The following is a 17,823-nucleotide window of genomic DNA, read 5'->3' as shown; positions in this document are numbered from 1 at the left end:
TGTTCATCTGATAATAAAAATATATAATCGTGTGGGAATGAAAAGTGGAAACTTTGTGAATTAAACTATAATGGTTTTAGTCAATAATGTAGCTTATGAATAGTCACGGTTTTCGTCCGTGCGTATATAAAACTTTTCAAAACTTTTTATTGTTTTTAAAAATATAATTTGCTTGCCACTAATAACTGAACTTAAAATTTATCGCAAACCTTGTTATAAGGATAATAACTGTGTTTTATAGCGATAATGGTAAAGTAGCACCACATTTGTGAACTTATTTGATGTATAACACGGGTATTTTTAAGCATGACGTTCTAAGCTTCAAATTTTAGTACCGTTTTTTTGGTTTTCCCCATCAAATTACAGTCAATATTTATGTTCATATGGTTATGCTTGCTTCCTGTTCATTTCTTAAAGTAGTGGAAAGTTAAGTGGTTAAAATGGCTACGGTCAGTAAACTATGCAATAGTTAGAGACCTAATCCCTTCGCGAGTTATCGTGCGCACCAGCTAGATAGACACACGGACATATACCCCTCCATCGACTCCAAATATCATGAAACGTATTTGGTCTATAGAGACCTAAATTCTAAAAACGTTATTTCGGTGAGACACGTATCAAATGATATGAATCCTCTGTAGTTATATGGCTGAGGGTATAAAGAGGCATGAACTTGTAAATATTCCTATAAATTTAAATTTTTGTTAAAGTTAAATTTTGGTATGGAGCTCTAATCCCATGTTTGCAAAATAGTTATTAGTGGTCAAAGATTACCACAATAAAGTCGACTTCAACAGTTGGTTCTTTTTCGATTTCTTTTTCTCTATGACTGAATTAATGAGCTCCTCATTAAGATCACATGAATCTTCTTCTATCGTCCTGAACTGGACATTTGAACTTGACTGTACTTATAAAATTAAACAAACGTTTGTTTTTTCGTAATGGTGAACTTTATCTCCATATCAAAATTCAGCTTTCTGAAAATTTTTGCACTCTCAAATGTCTATTTTACTTGGGTAACTTTCAAGTAAAGTAGGTTCCGCCTCTGGTGTTTTGTGAACAGTATGCTGTTGCGCCTTATGGCATTTTTTACAGGAGCGTGTATTTTAGTTATGTGTATTTGATTCAATCAAAAAAAAAAAAACAAATTATGATTTATTATGGGTTTCGCCTTTCGGCATTTCTGGTGACGATATATGTTATTATTAGGTAATGTCCGATTACGTGAATTGGTTCATTAAAAATAATATTTTATATACATTGATCAAGAAAATTGAACTATGATTCATTTTAGAATATAAATGTCTCTTAAAAATATAGGCATAGATTGATATTTTCACAAATTTAAACAAATTGGTTGAAAAAGTGGTTATACTCAAATAATTTCAGTATTTAAACAATATTCCAACATACAAACAACATTTTTTCTATTTTAATATGTCCTCTTTGTCCGATCGTGTAGGCTACAGTCAAGAAAGCCATTATAATGAAATTATTTTCCACTATTAACCGGAAAGATTGTAGTTTTAAATAAAAAAAGATCTTTGAGAAAATATTGAGTAGCCCTTTAAAAAGATTTAAAAAACTAATTGGCGGATCTTGTAGTTTGATATGAAAAGCCGTTAACAATGAATAAGTTGTCTCAATGTTATACGTAAATAAGTTGTCTCTTTAAATATCGATTTTCAAGATATTTTATATACATTGATCAAGAAAATTGAACTATGATTCATTTTAGAATATAAATGTCTCTTAAAAATATAGGCATGGATTGATATTTTCACAAATTTAAACAAATTGGTTGAAAAAGTGGTTATACTCAAATAATTTCAGTATTTAAACAATATTCCAACATACAAACAACATTTTTTCTATTTTAATATGTCCTCTTTGTCCGTCGTGTACGCTACAGTCAAGAAAGCCATTATAATGAAATTATTTTCCACTATTAACCGGAAAGATTGTAGTTTTAAATAAAAAAAGATCTTTGAGAAAATATTGAGTAGCCCTTTAAAAAGATTTAAAAAACTAATTGGCGGATCTTGTAGTTTGATATGAAAAGCCGTTAACAATGAATAAGTTGTCTCAATGTTATACGTAAATAAGTTGTCTCTTTAAATATCGATTTTCAAGATATTTGTTTACAGAGAGTTGTAATTGTCGGATGCAGCATACAATTTTGTAAGCGCAACAGAAATCATGTTCTAAAAATCGTTCATGTGCTCGCAAAACAGTAAGAAGTAAGAATTTGGCTTGCGTCGAATAAAGCAAGGTTTCAAATGAGATGTGTCAATAACAAGGCGTTCCTAGAAACTATTAAACATTTTATATAAAGGAATCTCAAACACGATTCTAAAACAAGGAAAGAATGCTTATACATTAGTTAAACTCTGCGCCCATTCTTTCAAAGATCCGTGAGGAAATATTGTACTGATGTCTACTATTACATTTCACCGCTCATTAATCTACTACAAGGCCTGCATTCAATCCACACCACAGTGTACGTACATTGTGCCATTAGCTCAAATCAAAGATAAGCTCAAATTAGTAAGATATCATTTAAATAACTTTAATAATAATGTGCAGAAATGGGACTAAGAGTGTGCGTTACTGCATCCGCAATTTAAAATTCGCTTTTCTGTAAATAACGTATTAATACCAATGTTCGTCTATTTGCCTAAACGAAAACACGATAAAGGTAGATCTGTTGAACAATTATAATATCAGTAATAAGTAAGTTTCTGGTGAGAGAATAAAAACTCTTAACTAGCAAACTTGAATTGAGTTAGTTCAGAATAAAGAATTACTTTCTTTGTTTTTCAAACTAATTCACATAGAACCTCGAAAGAGACTTAATATTCTTTTATTTCAACAGCTTCCGATTTGCATCCAAGTTATTGAAATGCCTTTTTCTTTTTAAACTTCTTTATATTGGAAAATTCATTTAAAAGAAATTCCTTTTCTGTAGCATCAAACATTTTTTAAAAGATTGCAACGAATGCTTCTTTACACACTTCCAAGGAGCCTTGCACCGGCCTGATTTCTTTCACACAAAATTAGGCAGCACGGAATCATTTCGGCATTAAACATTTTGCTGGTTAGATGCCACTTAAAAGCCAAACAAATATAGTTTATTATTTTAACTGTTTCAGTGTTTAGAATCAAAGATAATTTTTTCGAACATTCCTAAAATTTTATGACACTCTCGTTGATCGGGCGCGTTTTCAGTCATTTACTTGGAGTCTATTAGTGGTACTTCTTTCAAAGTTAAGAAGCCGGTAGACTGTGCATCATTATATTACAATAAATAAATGGAACTAATAATACAAGTTTAAAAGACTACTCACTATATGGACTGCCATTTGTTTTGCCGTGATTCCCTTATAATGGTTATGATTTGCTGCAAGCCATCTATACTCCGATGCCAATTATGTATGTAGAATTAACGCGTTAGACCGCATGGCTATGTTCACTATAACGAAATAACAGTTTATGTTATATGATTTAATAAGCTTTTATGTTAAGATTCATGTTCACTTATTTTATTATAATTTTGTTATTATTTGAATTATAAACAATATTCTACGAAACCACTTCATAAAAAACAAGAAATTTTGTTGAAATTGTGGAACATAACGAGATTGATCAGTGGACCAAGGACGATAAAAAATATAATCCAGTTTCCAAAGGATTTTAAATGACTAGGTACTTGAAACACTTAAAATGTCCTAGTCCCCGCGATTGATACCAGGGAGACAACAATGCGAATGTTAAACCGCTCTTATACAAATGGACCGGTGCTAGAAGAAAATCAGGAAAATTGGGACCGTTGGTGAAGTAAGGTTGGGTCAATGAAAAACGTTGGAATTAAATGGAATGAGGATGAAATATTCTCTGGCATTAAACCCTGGAAATTCAAAAAAGTGATAGTCTTGGACAAAATTCCTTAGAAAATATAAAATATAACATACTATAGGAATCATTTGAAAAACAACACAAAATATATGACACGGCAGCATCAGGAAATAAATAAGGGTTATCCTGGATGGTTATCCTATGATAAGGAAACTTCAAAATGCTGGCAAGCGTGATCCGATAGGGTCCATTTTCAATACAAAACGTCTGATGAGTATTTCAAATGCCTACAAGTACATCATATGGTGGAGGGTATTTCAAACTCCGAACAGAAGCAATAGCAGAAAAAAAAACACAAGCCCGCAAAGAGAGACAAAACAATAGTTATACACAGCAAAAATATATACCGTAGTTTTTCGATTTCACGAAGTATATGTCAGTCCAGTTCGTTAAATTGAAAAATTCTTTAAGCCGACTACTAGCTATAAGAAGGCTTGTCCACTCAAAGACTTTTGAAATAACAATTCTTACATGAGTTAACAAATAAATAAATGGAAGTGGTATACATATACATTGATTGCATGTTATTGATTATACACATTTTTAAATGTGTTCTACAACATCATCATGCTTAATTCTCAGTTGTTCATCTGAAGGAATGTTGTCTTCACCATTAATATCAGTCTCAGCATCAAACAAAACACAACATCATTGGAGAATCCTCTTGGTTTTTGTTCGTTATATCAAATACAAATGTTTTACAGAGCTCGTAATATAAAGTACTCAATGTAATTTTATTAGAAGTTCGTAAAATCCCGAATGCGTTAAACTGGTGGATCTTTAAATCGGAAAACTACTGTACATTAAAAAGACTCTTTAATAAGATCGCTAAAGGAATACCAGTAAAGAAAGTCTGAAAGTCGGGCGGGGCCGACTTTATGATACCCTACACCACTTTGCTAATTAAGTAGAGCTCCAGATAACAATTAAAAGTTTTTATGGGAGAATTCAATCATATACGCTATGATTATAATTATAATTTAAAGTTCAAAGGACTAAATATGCCGAAGCATTTGTATCTTTTAAATTAGGAATTGTATTGCCCATTTGGTGCACAATTAATTTGAAATCGGATAAAGATATATATGGGAGCTATATCCAAATCGGAACCGATCTCGATAAAATTTGGCAAAGATATTTCTGAGCTGTGTTTGATATATTTCCCTGAATATCGTTGTTACGGAGTGCTTATTACGGCTGTGGGTAACAAATATAACAAATCGGATGAATAATATATATGGAAGCTATAGCTATATCTGAACCGATCTTCACCAAATTTGACATACTAGCTTCTAGACTAAATTCGGTCCTAAGTGCCGAATTCCATCCTATTTGGACAAATATTAGACGTTTGGTGCACAATAAAAGGTAAATCGGACGAAGTTATATATGAGAGCTATATCCAAATCTGAACCGATCTCGATAAAATTTAGCAAATGTATTTCTGAGCTGTGTTTGATATGTTTCCCCAAATATTGTTGTTGCATAGTGAATATTACGGCGGCGGTGGACAAAAATAACAAATCGGATGAACAATATATATGGGAGCTATAGCTATATCTGAACCGATTTCGATCAAATTCGGCATACATATTTTCAGGCCTAATTTGGTTGTATATGCAAAATTCCATACAATTCGGGCTGATATTACACGTTTGGTGCACAATAAAAGTCAAATCGGACGAAGATATATATGGGAGTTATATCTAAATTTTGACCGATTATCTCCAATTTCAATAGGGTTCGTCCTTGGGCCAAACAAAAGATCCTTGCAAAATTTCATCTGGATCGGGCAATAAATGCGACCTGTACTTTGTTTACAAAAATACATGGACAGACGGACGGACGGACATGCATAAATCGACTCAGAATGTGATTCTATGCAGATCATAAAAAGGAACTATGGGTCTATCTCGTTTCCTTCTGCCTGTTACAAACAAATGCACAAAGACATAATACCCTGACCACCTTGTGGTGTAGGGTATAAAAATGAAAAAAATTGCACAAACATAGTTATCCATAATAAAATTTTGATAAGTTACAAAAATCCTAATTAGGTATGTTTATACTTTTACTTTGATTGAAAAACGTAACATCGGTGGTTTAGTAAAAAATTGAGGGAAAAGATCAAAAAACTCCTGTTTCAACCCATTTTTTGCATTAATAAATCTACGCAAATTCATTTTTAAGATCAATATTTTAAGCCATAAATGTGAAAACAGCAACACAAAAGTTAGTTCTTACACATTTATTAGATATGTCGAAGTTCCTTATACCCCTCATTGACAGAAGGCAATGTTCTATCAAGGTTTATATCTGCTTTTATACCAAGATCAACGGCTTTTACTGTGGAACTATTTCATATCTATTTTTTAGACATTTTCTGGGCAAGGTGTCATTCCAGTTCTCATTTTTTCTTTTCAGGGTTTGATAAAGATGTACAATTTTGATAATTCTGCACAACAGCAATATCGAAACATGATTATGCCTCCTACGGGGTTTGTAAATATATATGATATGATTGTATATCAATTTATTCGACAAAGGTAATATTGTAATGGGCTTCCTCCATCGACTCCAAATATCCTGAAACGTATTTGGTCTATAGAGACCTAAATTCTAAAAACGTTATTTCGGTGAGACACGTATCAAATGATATGAATCTTCTGTAGTTATATGGCTGAGGATATAAAGAGGCATGTACTTGTAAATATTCCTATAAATTTAATTTTTTTTTTTAAATATCCTGAAACGTATTTGGTCTATAGAGACCTAAATTCTAAAAACGTTATTTCGGTGAGACACGTATCAAATGATATGAATCCTCTGTAGTTATATGGCTGAGGATATAAAGAGGCATGAACTTGTAAATATTCCTATAAATTTAAATTTTTGTTAAAGTTAAATTTTGGTATGGAGCTCTAATCCCATGTTTGTAAAATAGTTATTAATGGTCAAAGATTACGACAAGAAAGTCGACTGTAATAGTTGGTTCTTCTTCGATTTCTTTTTCTCTATGACTGAGTCAATGAGCTCCTCATTAAGATCATATGAATCTTCTTTATATTGTGAAATTGGTTTCAAAGAAATTCCTTTGAAAGAAAGAAATTCCATTCCGTAGCATCCAACCTTTATTCAAATATTGAGTCTTTTTTTTCTATTTATGGTACTTATTTTAAATCTAAGAAGGCGATGGAGCGTACATCATAATATTGCAATGAATAAATGGAATCCCTATCTGCAGCTAATTACACAAGCTTTAACGAAATAACATTTTATGTTATATGATTTAATAAACATTTATATCAGGTTTTATATTCACTTACTTTATTATAATTCCGTTATTATTTGAACTAAAAACAATATTCTAATAGCTTATGACAAAAGTTGCCTATGCAGGTCCATTCGCCGTATAGACCCTAACATAACGGCTACATTTAGTATTTTTAAAATTATAACAGAATTTTTAACGGATTTTATTATTATTTTTTTTAATTGCCAAATTCGTCACAAGTGGTGGAGGGTATACATCTTTTTTACTTCTTTATATTGTGAAATTGGTTTCAAAGAAATTTCTTTGAAAGAAAGAAATTCCTTTCCGTAGCATCCAACTTTTAATTCAAATATTGAGACTTTTTTATTCTATTTATGGTACTTCTTTTAAATCTAAGAAGGCGATGGAGCGTACATCATAATATTGCAATGAATACATGGAATCCCTATCTGCAACTAATTACACAAGCTTTAACGAAATAGCATTTTATGTTATATAATTAAATAAACATTTATATTAGGTTTTATATTCACTTACTTTATTATAATTCCGTTATTATTTGAATTAAAAACAATATTCTATGAAACCACTTCTCTTGTAAAAACAATAAGCGCACACGTCAAAATAGGTGCCAACCCATTTCAGTTTTTGGATAATTATGCAGCATTCTTAGTATAAAACATTTTCCTGGAATTTTAAATTTTACAAACCCTAGTGGGTTTGTGTTACAAGAATCACAATGAAACAAATGCATGCGAATTAGTGTTAGAAAAGGTTTGGTTTCTGAATTTAATCTGCGTACCTTTGACCAATAACGCGACTTTTTTTGTTAAAATGGAAGTATACTTGGTATGTAGGATGTGGCATACCTCACTTGATAGGGAAACATTGACTTTTTTTACTAACCGCTAACAAAAGATTGCCATAACATGGTTGAAAACATGGTACAATGAATACAAGGTAGGCTATCTTTGAAAAAATTGCAAGTATAGAGGTCTACCTGTTTGGCTTGTAATGTCAGAATTACTATCAAAACAATAAAATAGCAAACAGCTTGTTTCATTGATTTTGAATAAATAATTTAAAACCGCGAAAACTGAATGAAAGGCCAACATTTCTTTTCAAAATCATGTTCTATATATCTCTTATGGTTTATTTTGCGACAAAAACTGTTGTTGTTGTCGATGCATACGTCGCAATAAGCACTTTGAAAACACCCGAATTTGAATATTTTCTGAACATTTTTTTTATTATTGAAAAGAATACACACACATAAACAAATGAAGCTGACATATTAAGCTAGAAAAATAAAAAAATTTAAATCATATGGTAGTTCTGCCCTACCTTGAATTCATTGTACCATGGTTGAAAATATTCCTTTGAAAGTATATAATGCTCGGTTATAATAATCAGGGTTTACGAAGTAGATTTAAATTATTTTACTTCTTTTTTTCTACTCTTTGTATACGATCTGAGCGCATTTGAATGATTAAGCGATTATGGATACATAGTTGATATTAGTAATTTATGAAAATAGTGTCTCATATCAACCCAGAAATAATGGAATTCATGCAATGTAGAGTGGCAGGGTGGCGTTACCATATTATAATATATATTTGATTACCTTAACAGTAACTGAGAGGTACAAACACTAATTAAAATGTACATGTGATTAGTTTCCTAAATGTTGTTATAAAAGAAATTCCTGAAACCTGGAGTCAGTATCGAACTGATACCGAGAAAACAATCTTTGGAATAACATATGATGGAGTACAATATTATCAAAATTTGTGTTTTAAAGCATTTCAATGAGCTTAACCTAATAGGTGCGATATTATGATTAGATACAACATTCACTCAAAGCTTTTTTTAATAATTAGATGTTCCTGTGTTAAAATCACTCTAGTTTTAGGTAAAATTTTGCAGGTCCGTATAACTTTTAATATTGCAAATGTGTCATATATTCAAATTGCATATTACAAATATATATATATATATATATAAAAGAGGAAAATGTTTGTACGTTTGTTTGTTTGTTTGTTTGTAATTTATGGACTCGAAAACTGCTGAATAGATTTTTCTGAAAATTTCCATATATACTGCAACATCGCCTGAAAGTAACATAGGCTATATACATTTTTGAATTTCCACTTGGAACTGGAGATATAGCATCAGAATCGGAGGTACCTCCCAAAAATTTAGATTTTATATGCACATATCTATTGATCGGTTAAAGATACAGTATACAAATTTGGAATGTGTAACGGAATTTGGAACAAAAATATGTTTGCTAAATTATATTGTAATCGGTTCAGATTTGGATATAGCTCCCATATATATTTTCGACCGATTTCGTTCATTTGATGCCTCAAACACAATATGAATGTTCGCTTCCAATGAAATTTGGAATATGTGACGGGATTTGATCCCAAAATAAATTTGTCAAATTATATTGAAATCGGTTCAGATTTGGATATAGCTCCCATATATATTTTCGGCCGATTTCAAGCATTTGATGCACCAAACACGCTATGTATCCCCAATTTCAATGAAATTTGAAACGTGTGATAGATTTTATCTAAAAAAATTTATTTCCCAAATTATATTGAAATCGGTTCAGATTTGGATATAGCTCCCATATATATTTTCGGCCGATTTCATGTATTTGATGCACCAAACACGCTGTGTATCTCTAATTTCAATGAAATTTGGAATGTGTAGCGGAAATTAAAACAAATATACATTTGTCAAATTATATTAAAATCGGTTCAGATTTTTTCATATATATTTTCGACCGATTTCATGTATTTTATGCACCATACACGATATGTATGTTCGATTCCAAAGAAATTTGGAATATATAACGGGATTTTGATTAGAAAATAAATTAGTCAAATTATATTAAAATCGGTTCAGATTTGGATATAGCCCCCATATATATTTTCCGCCGATTTCACATATTTGATGCACAAAACACGATACGTATTTCCGATTCCAATGAAATTCGGCATGAGTGGCTAAATTTGGTACAAAAATAAATTTGACAAATTATATTCAAATACGCTCAGATTTAATTATAGCTCCCATATATATAATCAGCCGATTTCACATATTTGATGCACCCAAAGCGAGAAAGACGAAATCTGGCACCAGAAAAAATTGCCAAATGTTATTGAAATCAGTTGAGGTTTGGCTATAGCTAACATATGTGTGGTTACAATAATAAATGTGACAAATTAATTGGAAATTAGTTAAGATTTGGATATAGCTCCCATATATATATTCTCGGCCGATTTCACGTATTTGACGCACCAATTTCAATGAAATATGAAAGGTGTGGCGGAATTTGGTGTAAAAGTAATTTTTTTTAAATTATATTTAAATCGGATCAGATTGGGATATGATTTTAATAAGAACCATTGACCCACAACGCCTTAGGCTAACACTAAAAAACAACACAACAATTAATTTGAAATACGCTTATTACGGCGAAGTATGTTGCTATCTCGAATTCATTAATTGCAACAGAAATGCCACTCAACTTCAAAAGATTGCAGTTTACTGCACGCTTGGTATTTGCTATGAAATAAATAAATCCGAAGGACAAACCCTTCGTGTATATATGTCATGTTACTGTTTTTCTAATGGTTTTGTATATTTACGCATTAAAGTAGTGCAATAATTTTTTTTTTTTAATTATAAAATTTGTTTTTTTTTAACCAACATATATTCGTAAATAAAATTTTGACTGCATATAAAATCAAAAGGGGTAGCGAAGCGCACCGGGTTCAGCTAGTTACAAATATATATTAGTTTCCCAAATGTTGTTTTTAAAGGAAGTTGTTAAAAACTTTGGAATAACATATGATGGAGTAAATTATTATTTGTGTTTTAAATCATTTAAATGAGCTTAACCCAATAGCTGCGACATTACGATAAAGTAGAACTTTAAGCCATATGTTTTTTTGTTTGTTTATAATTAATTGTCCCTCTGTTGAAATCACTCTGTATATCATTTTATATTGCAAATGTGTCATATATGTCTACGCTTTTGCATAGCCCCCATAAAAGGTTCTGCCGATGAAAGGCTTTTTCGGTGTCATGGAAACATTTTTGCAGAAAAGTGTCCATATGAGCTGAAGTTGTGGTATTGATCCTGACATAGTGCTTGCGTTTTGAGTTCGGAATAGGTTCTACATCCTACGACAGAAAATTATGTAAACATGTCAATTTTTTCGTATTGACACCCCCGATAATCTGTATATTTATGATTTTATTCTATTTTTTACGAATTTTATTTGATTATTCATAGTTTCTGATAGCAGAAAATAATATACGAATAACAGATGTGGGCATTTATAGACAACTTTTCAAATAGAGGAGAGAACGAACTTAAACGCCTTACTTATTTTATTGTAACCACACACACATTGTGGGGTATCCGAAAAATATTTCTTGGTGGGACGTAAGGAATGTCATATTTGATATTCCCTCTTTTTCATAATGAGTAATTACTATTTCGCCGGCAAATATTTTCTTTTCAAAATATCAGACGGACGAGAGGGTGCTCCTTTGTCCCAGCAAAAAACGGATTACACAGGCAGAGGTTACTTACCCTTTTGGAGTCGATTGTAAGTACAATACTGCGAATTCTCACATCCGTAAGGAGGTTATGACTACGATGAGCAGCAATAGCACATTTAATTATCCAAAAGTTTTTTTTTTCAATGTTTTACTTAAAAGCTGTAAATCCACAAACATCCTCTATGAAAACATCACAGTCGATTACTGGCGAGAAATTTATCGATAATAAGCCAATAACATGTTCGGCATTGCCATCCGTTGATATTGCTAGGAATCTAGTATTCAGAATAAGTTCCAAACACATACACGTGAGCATTCGGGCATTATTTCACCACAGATAAATAATGTCATCCATTAGTACTGACGTCAATGACTCAAAATCTCAGTATCAGATGCTGAAAGTTGAGCTACACACATGCCACCCAACAGTTATATAACATGACTCTGAAATACAATAAAACTAAAGGTCTGTTCCAGAACTGCAAGAATGTACAAATTTTTATCACGATAGCCGATTTTTCCTTTATGAATCGAACAAAATGACAAAAATAGTAGATTCTTGCAGGTTCTGGAACATAGCATTAATAAATTATTTACAATGGGATTGACAAGAGCAAAAACCCGAGGGAGGTATCTGTAACCATGGTACAATAATTTCCAAGGTAGAGCTAGCAATCAGGAGGGTATATTAAGTTTGTCATTCCCTTTGTAACACCTCGAAATATACATTTTAGACCCCACAAAGTATATATATTCTTGATCAGCATAAAATTCTATGTCGATGCAGGACTTTTGGTATTGAAAATGGACCATGTAGGTCCACGTCATCGTATAGCCCACATATAACGGTACCTCCCGATATGCGGTATTTTGATGATTTCCGGCAAATAAGGAATGGTTTCAAAATTGGTATTTAAAGTTCTTAATAGATACTACGGCTAAAGACGGAAAATGGGCCATGTAGGTCCACGTCTTCGTATAGCCCCCATATAACGGTACCCCCCGATGTTCGGTATTTTAATGATTTTAGCGACATTATTCACCGGAATAGTTTCAAATTCGGCATTTGAATTTCATAATGAATACTACAGCCTATAACGAAACCCCCGATATTCGGTATTTTTATGATTTTAGCGACATTATTTACCGGAATTATATCAAATTTTGTATTTGAAGTTCGTAATGGATACTACAGCCTATGACAGAAAATTGTCTGTGCAGGTCCACGTTTTATAACCCCCATGGTACCTCTCTACATTCGGTATTTTGATGATTTTAGCAACATTATAAACAGTTTTTTTTTCAAGTTTCGCATTTGAATATTTTAATAGCTTATGACAAAAGTTGCCTATGCAGGTCCATGTCGTCGTATAGACCCTAACATAACGGCTACATTCGGTATTTTTAAGATTTTAACAGAATTTTTAACGGATATTATTTTTTTAAAAATGTTAAATTTGTACCAAATGGTGGAGGGTATTCAAAGTTTTGCCCGGCCGAAATTACAGCTTTTTTAATTGTTTTCTTTTAGTAGTCTTGTGATGTCGAAGCATATGCACAATTTTTGCATGAACTGTTTTGAATAATAAATAAACTAATCGTGAAAATTTTAAAATTCTCTTGAAATTTAAATTCATATTTACATCTTTTTGAAAAGAATTAATATTTGGGTTTTGGGATGAAAAATAATTCTGATCGTATTAGGATTTCGATATTGCAAAAAATATAAAATATTTTAAAAGAGTCAAATAAATAAAACCACTTGTTGCATTTGTTATTTACAATTGAACTTACAAGATTCTATAGTATAAGTATATATGTTCCAGAACTTACAACACCGAAAAAGAAGCACTTCATCATAACACAATTTCAAAGAATTACTCAACGATCGATATCTATAATTTTAAAACTCGATTTGATAGAAAAGTTTGGCCGGGTCGAACTTTATCATCCTCCAATATTTGGATAGTAGCATTTTAAAAATAGCTCCTAAGTGACGATGTACATTTGCTACCAGAAGAGATGACTCCTATTACGGAATTAAACTACATTAAAAATAAGTAAAATCATAAAAGTAAAATATTATTAATACATTTTCCGATTTTTTTTTTTGCATCAGTCCCAATACGGGTCTTAAGTAAATAATTTCTAATGTTATATATATAAAACTTTAATGTTATAAATATAAAATTATATATGGTAAATACACAAGGTAAAGTCATTAATGAAATGACCATATCCATCTCTGCATTTTTGTAATATACCTTGCCAACTTTTACTTAATTAAAAACAGGTTACCATCTCTGATTTGTGTATAAATGTACATTTTGACAATGAGATGTTGTCAAAGGAACAATTTTGAAAAAAATTTAAACATATGATTGTATGACCTTCTTGATTCTACCATGTTTATATAATGACCTTAAAAAATCCTATGTGTGCATTGTGGGCTTTCCGACAAATATATATCCACGATTTTATTGAGTATATGAATTTAGCCACCTTTTTTGATATAAATGTTTGAAATTTGTTACTTTAAGTTGGTAGTAGGAACCATCTCCCCAAGTACAAGATTTACATCGTTACTTAGGGAAAAATTTTTAAAAGTGTTACTTTCCAAATGGTGAATTATTTATGTGTGGTGAAAATTATGCCCGAATGCTTACGTGTGTGTTTGGAACTTATTCTGAATACTCGACTTCTAGCAATATCAACGGATGGTAATGCTGAATAAGTAATTGCTTATTATCGATAAATTTCTGGCCAGTTAACGACTGTGAACTTTTCATTGTGGATGGTTGTGAATTTACAGCTTTTAAGTAAAACATTTTAAAATAAATTGTGGGTAATTAAAAGTGTTGTTGCTGTTCATCGTGGTCTTTACCTCCTTATGGATGTGAGAATTCTAAGTTCTGGACTTACAGTGGATTCAAAAAAGGTAAGTAAGCTCTGCCTGTTGAATTGGTTTTTGTTGGAAAAAAGAGTACTCTCATGTTCGTCTGACATTTAATGTTGGTGAACACACAGACATCCATGGGATGTTTGTCATTCTGTTTGTAATTCATAGAAATAATCTTTTAGGACCCAACACAGAATATGAGATTTTGATCAGCGCAAAATTCTACCACTATTTGCATATGTCAGCCTGTGGTAAATGGTATTACGTTTTGAAGAGTGAACTTAGATGGTTAACATGTATGTCCCAAATTAGTAAACGCAAATTTCCTCAAAATTATATAAAATTTCTGAAAATGTCAACTTATATATTTTTGAAGGACATTTATAATTAATTTTTAATTTTTTCTTTTTAAAATGAATCAAAATGTAAATAGTTTTACAAATATAGCTCCGAATGGTCTGATCAAGACATTATTTTTTACCAACAAAGTTGTTTTGAAAACAGAAAAATTAAAATTGGAGAATTAAAGCTAACAATTTATAGAGAGACATAAAAACACTTGAAATATTTTTTATTTCACTACACATACAATCACAAAATAATTTTGAATTTTATTGTCTACCCCTGTTTTAAATAAAAAATATTTGCCGGCGCAATATTAAGGATATAATATAGCTTCGTAAAATGTTGCGGATTTACTGTACCGTAGAATTGTCGTCCAATAAAATTTCTATTTGATATTGTAGGGTATATCAAATTTTCCTTTCGTGCCACCAAGAAATAACCCACAGTGTGTATGGAGAAATAAAATGAACAAGTAAAAAAGCAGTAGGTTCGGCCGGAATACCCTCCAACATTTGAACGAATTAGGAAATTCAAAAAAAAATAAAATCCATTAAAAATTCTGTTAAAATCTTAAAATACGATATTGTGAACCTATATAGACAAATCTACTTCTGGGGGTAATGTACTCATAAATAACCCCTTGTGCAGAATTTCAGACAATTCCGTTGAAAAATGTGGCTAAAAGCATCAAAATTTCGAATATCTGGAGGTACCGTTATATGGGGGCTATACGACATCGTGGACCTATATAGACCATTCTCTTTCAGGGAGAAAAGTACTCACAAGGAACTCCTTCTGTAGAATTTCAGACAATTCCGTTGAAAAAAATTTCATTCATTAAAATACCCAAAATGGGGGGGGGGGGGGGTACCGTATTATGAGGGCTATACGATATCGTGGACCTATATCAGCGTTGCTCAAGGAAAAATATCTTTTTCAAGTCAAATTTATCTTTGCTTATTTAAATTAATAACAAGACAGTGTTAAGTCATTATATATACAAATATTTTTATCCATATGCTTTATAAATTATGTTGGCAAACATTCATGTTTAAAAACAATTAAATGGAATCAGAAAATATAAAGAAAAACAGAATTTTAATTTTTTCTTAAATTATCTCTTTTTCGGCTCATGTTCTAGAACACGGTTTTGAGCAGGGCAGCCTATATAGATAATTTTTTTCAAGGGAATAAAGTACTCACAAGGAACTTCTTGTGTGAATTTTCAGACAATTCCGTTGAAAAATGTGGCAAAAATCATCCAAATACGGAATATCGGAAGGCAGACAAAAGACAGACCTGTGCAAAATTTTAGCTTCCTATCATAATTCGTTTTGACTGTAGCTTGATTACAACAGACGGACGGACGGACAGGGCTAAATCGTCTTAGAATTTTACGCAGATCAAGAATATATGTACTTTGTTGGGTCTAAAATTATTATTTCGATGAGTTACAAACGGAATGACGAACTTAAAGGCAGTTAAGTTCCTAAAAAGGCAGTTAAGTTCGTGCAACTACCATTTGGTATGTAACATTTGAAAATATATGTAAAAGTGCTGACATATGTTATTCGTATCAAGAAATGAATGATTTATTTGTGGTGAAATTATGCCCGAATTCTTACATGTGTGTTTGGAACTTATTCTGAATACTCGACTCCTAGCAATATCAACGGTGGCAATGCTGAATTGTTATGGCTTATTATCGATACATTTCTTGTCAGTTATCGACTGTGATGTTTTCATTGTGAATGGTTGTGGATTAACAGCTTTTAAGTAAAACATTTTAAAATAAATTGTGGATAATTAAACGTGTTGTTGCTGCTCATCATGTCATAACCTCCTTATGGATGTGAGAATTCGCAGTATTGTAGTTACAGTCGACTCAAAAAAGCTAAGTAACCTCTGCCTGTTTAATCCGTTTTTTTGCTGGGACAAAGTAGCACCCTCTCGTCCGTCTGATATTTTGAACAGAAAATATTTGTCGGCGTAATATTAAGGATTATATATCTTCGGTATAAATTTGCGGATTTACTGTACCATAGAATTGTCGGCCAATAAAATTTCTTTTTGATATTGGAGGGTATATCAAGTTTGGCCTTACTTTCGTGCCACTAAGAAATATTTGTCGGATAACCCACAGTGTGTGTGGGTAACATAAAATTAAAAAAAGTAAAAAGGCATTTAAGTTCGTGCACTCACCATTTGGCATGTAACACTAGAAAGTGTATGACATAAAAAAATCGTCATTCATGGCAGAAAACTTCAAAGAGAGGCATCAGAAATATGGCGGTCTATTCGAGAGCATTTAATTGCACATTCAATCTATAAAAATCAGTGAATCCCTCACAAAAACGACAGGTCTGTTAGGTTACAACATAACGGTACATTGTCATATGGTGACATTTTTTTTTCTACAATCAACGTCGTTTATCGAAACAACAGCAATGTGTATAATGCTATATTGTGTTATGATAACATGGAATTGTTCATGCTACTAACGACATCTAGCGAATAATAGCAACAATAAAATGTTCCATCTTGTCTTTGCTATGTATTAGTAGTATTTATTGCAAGAACATATATGTATCCATCTGGTGACAATGTGAATTTATTTAGCATATTCTTTTCTTTTATATGCTTTGTGATAATACTGTTTGGATTCAGTCACTAAAGATAATACTGTAAACAACATTTTAAATTTCAACAGATTTTTCAATTTTCCAAGTTGTTTTGTTTTTTTTTTTCAAAACCATACATACACATACAAAACCTGTATGTATGTTTTTATGATTGCATCCATGGT

General features: G+C 31.5%; 1 long non-coding RNA gene across 1 annotated transcript in view; it reads right to left on the bottom strand.

Annotated features, from left to right (window-relative positions):
* The window catches only part of LOC131803773 (uncharacterized), a 29,312-nt gene extending 17,357 nt beyond the window's left edge, over positions 1-11,955 (bottom strand). The window contains exons 1-2 of the long non-coding RNA XR_009342760.1: positions 11,805-11,955; positions 3,348-3,472 (exon numbers count right to left, since the gene is read on the bottom strand). This is a non-coding gene — a long non-coding RNA (uncharacterized LOC131803773). The remainder of the gene's footprint in view (positions 1-3,347; positions 3,473-11,804) is intronic.
* Between the last annotated feature and the right edge of the window lie 5,868 nt (positions 11,956-17,823).

This window comes from Musca domestica, unplaced genomic scaffold (genome assembly GCF_030504385.1).
Source record: "Musca domestica strain aabys unplaced genomic scaffold, Musca_domestica.polishedcontigs.V.1.1 33, whole genome shotgun sequence".
In the NCBI taxonomy this organism is placed as follows: domain Eukaryota; kingdom Metazoa; phylum Arthropoda; class Insecta; order Diptera; family Muscidae; genus Musca; species Musca domestica.
Note: the sequence above shows the minus strand (reverse complement) of the source record. Positions and strands in the feature narration are given on the sequence as shown.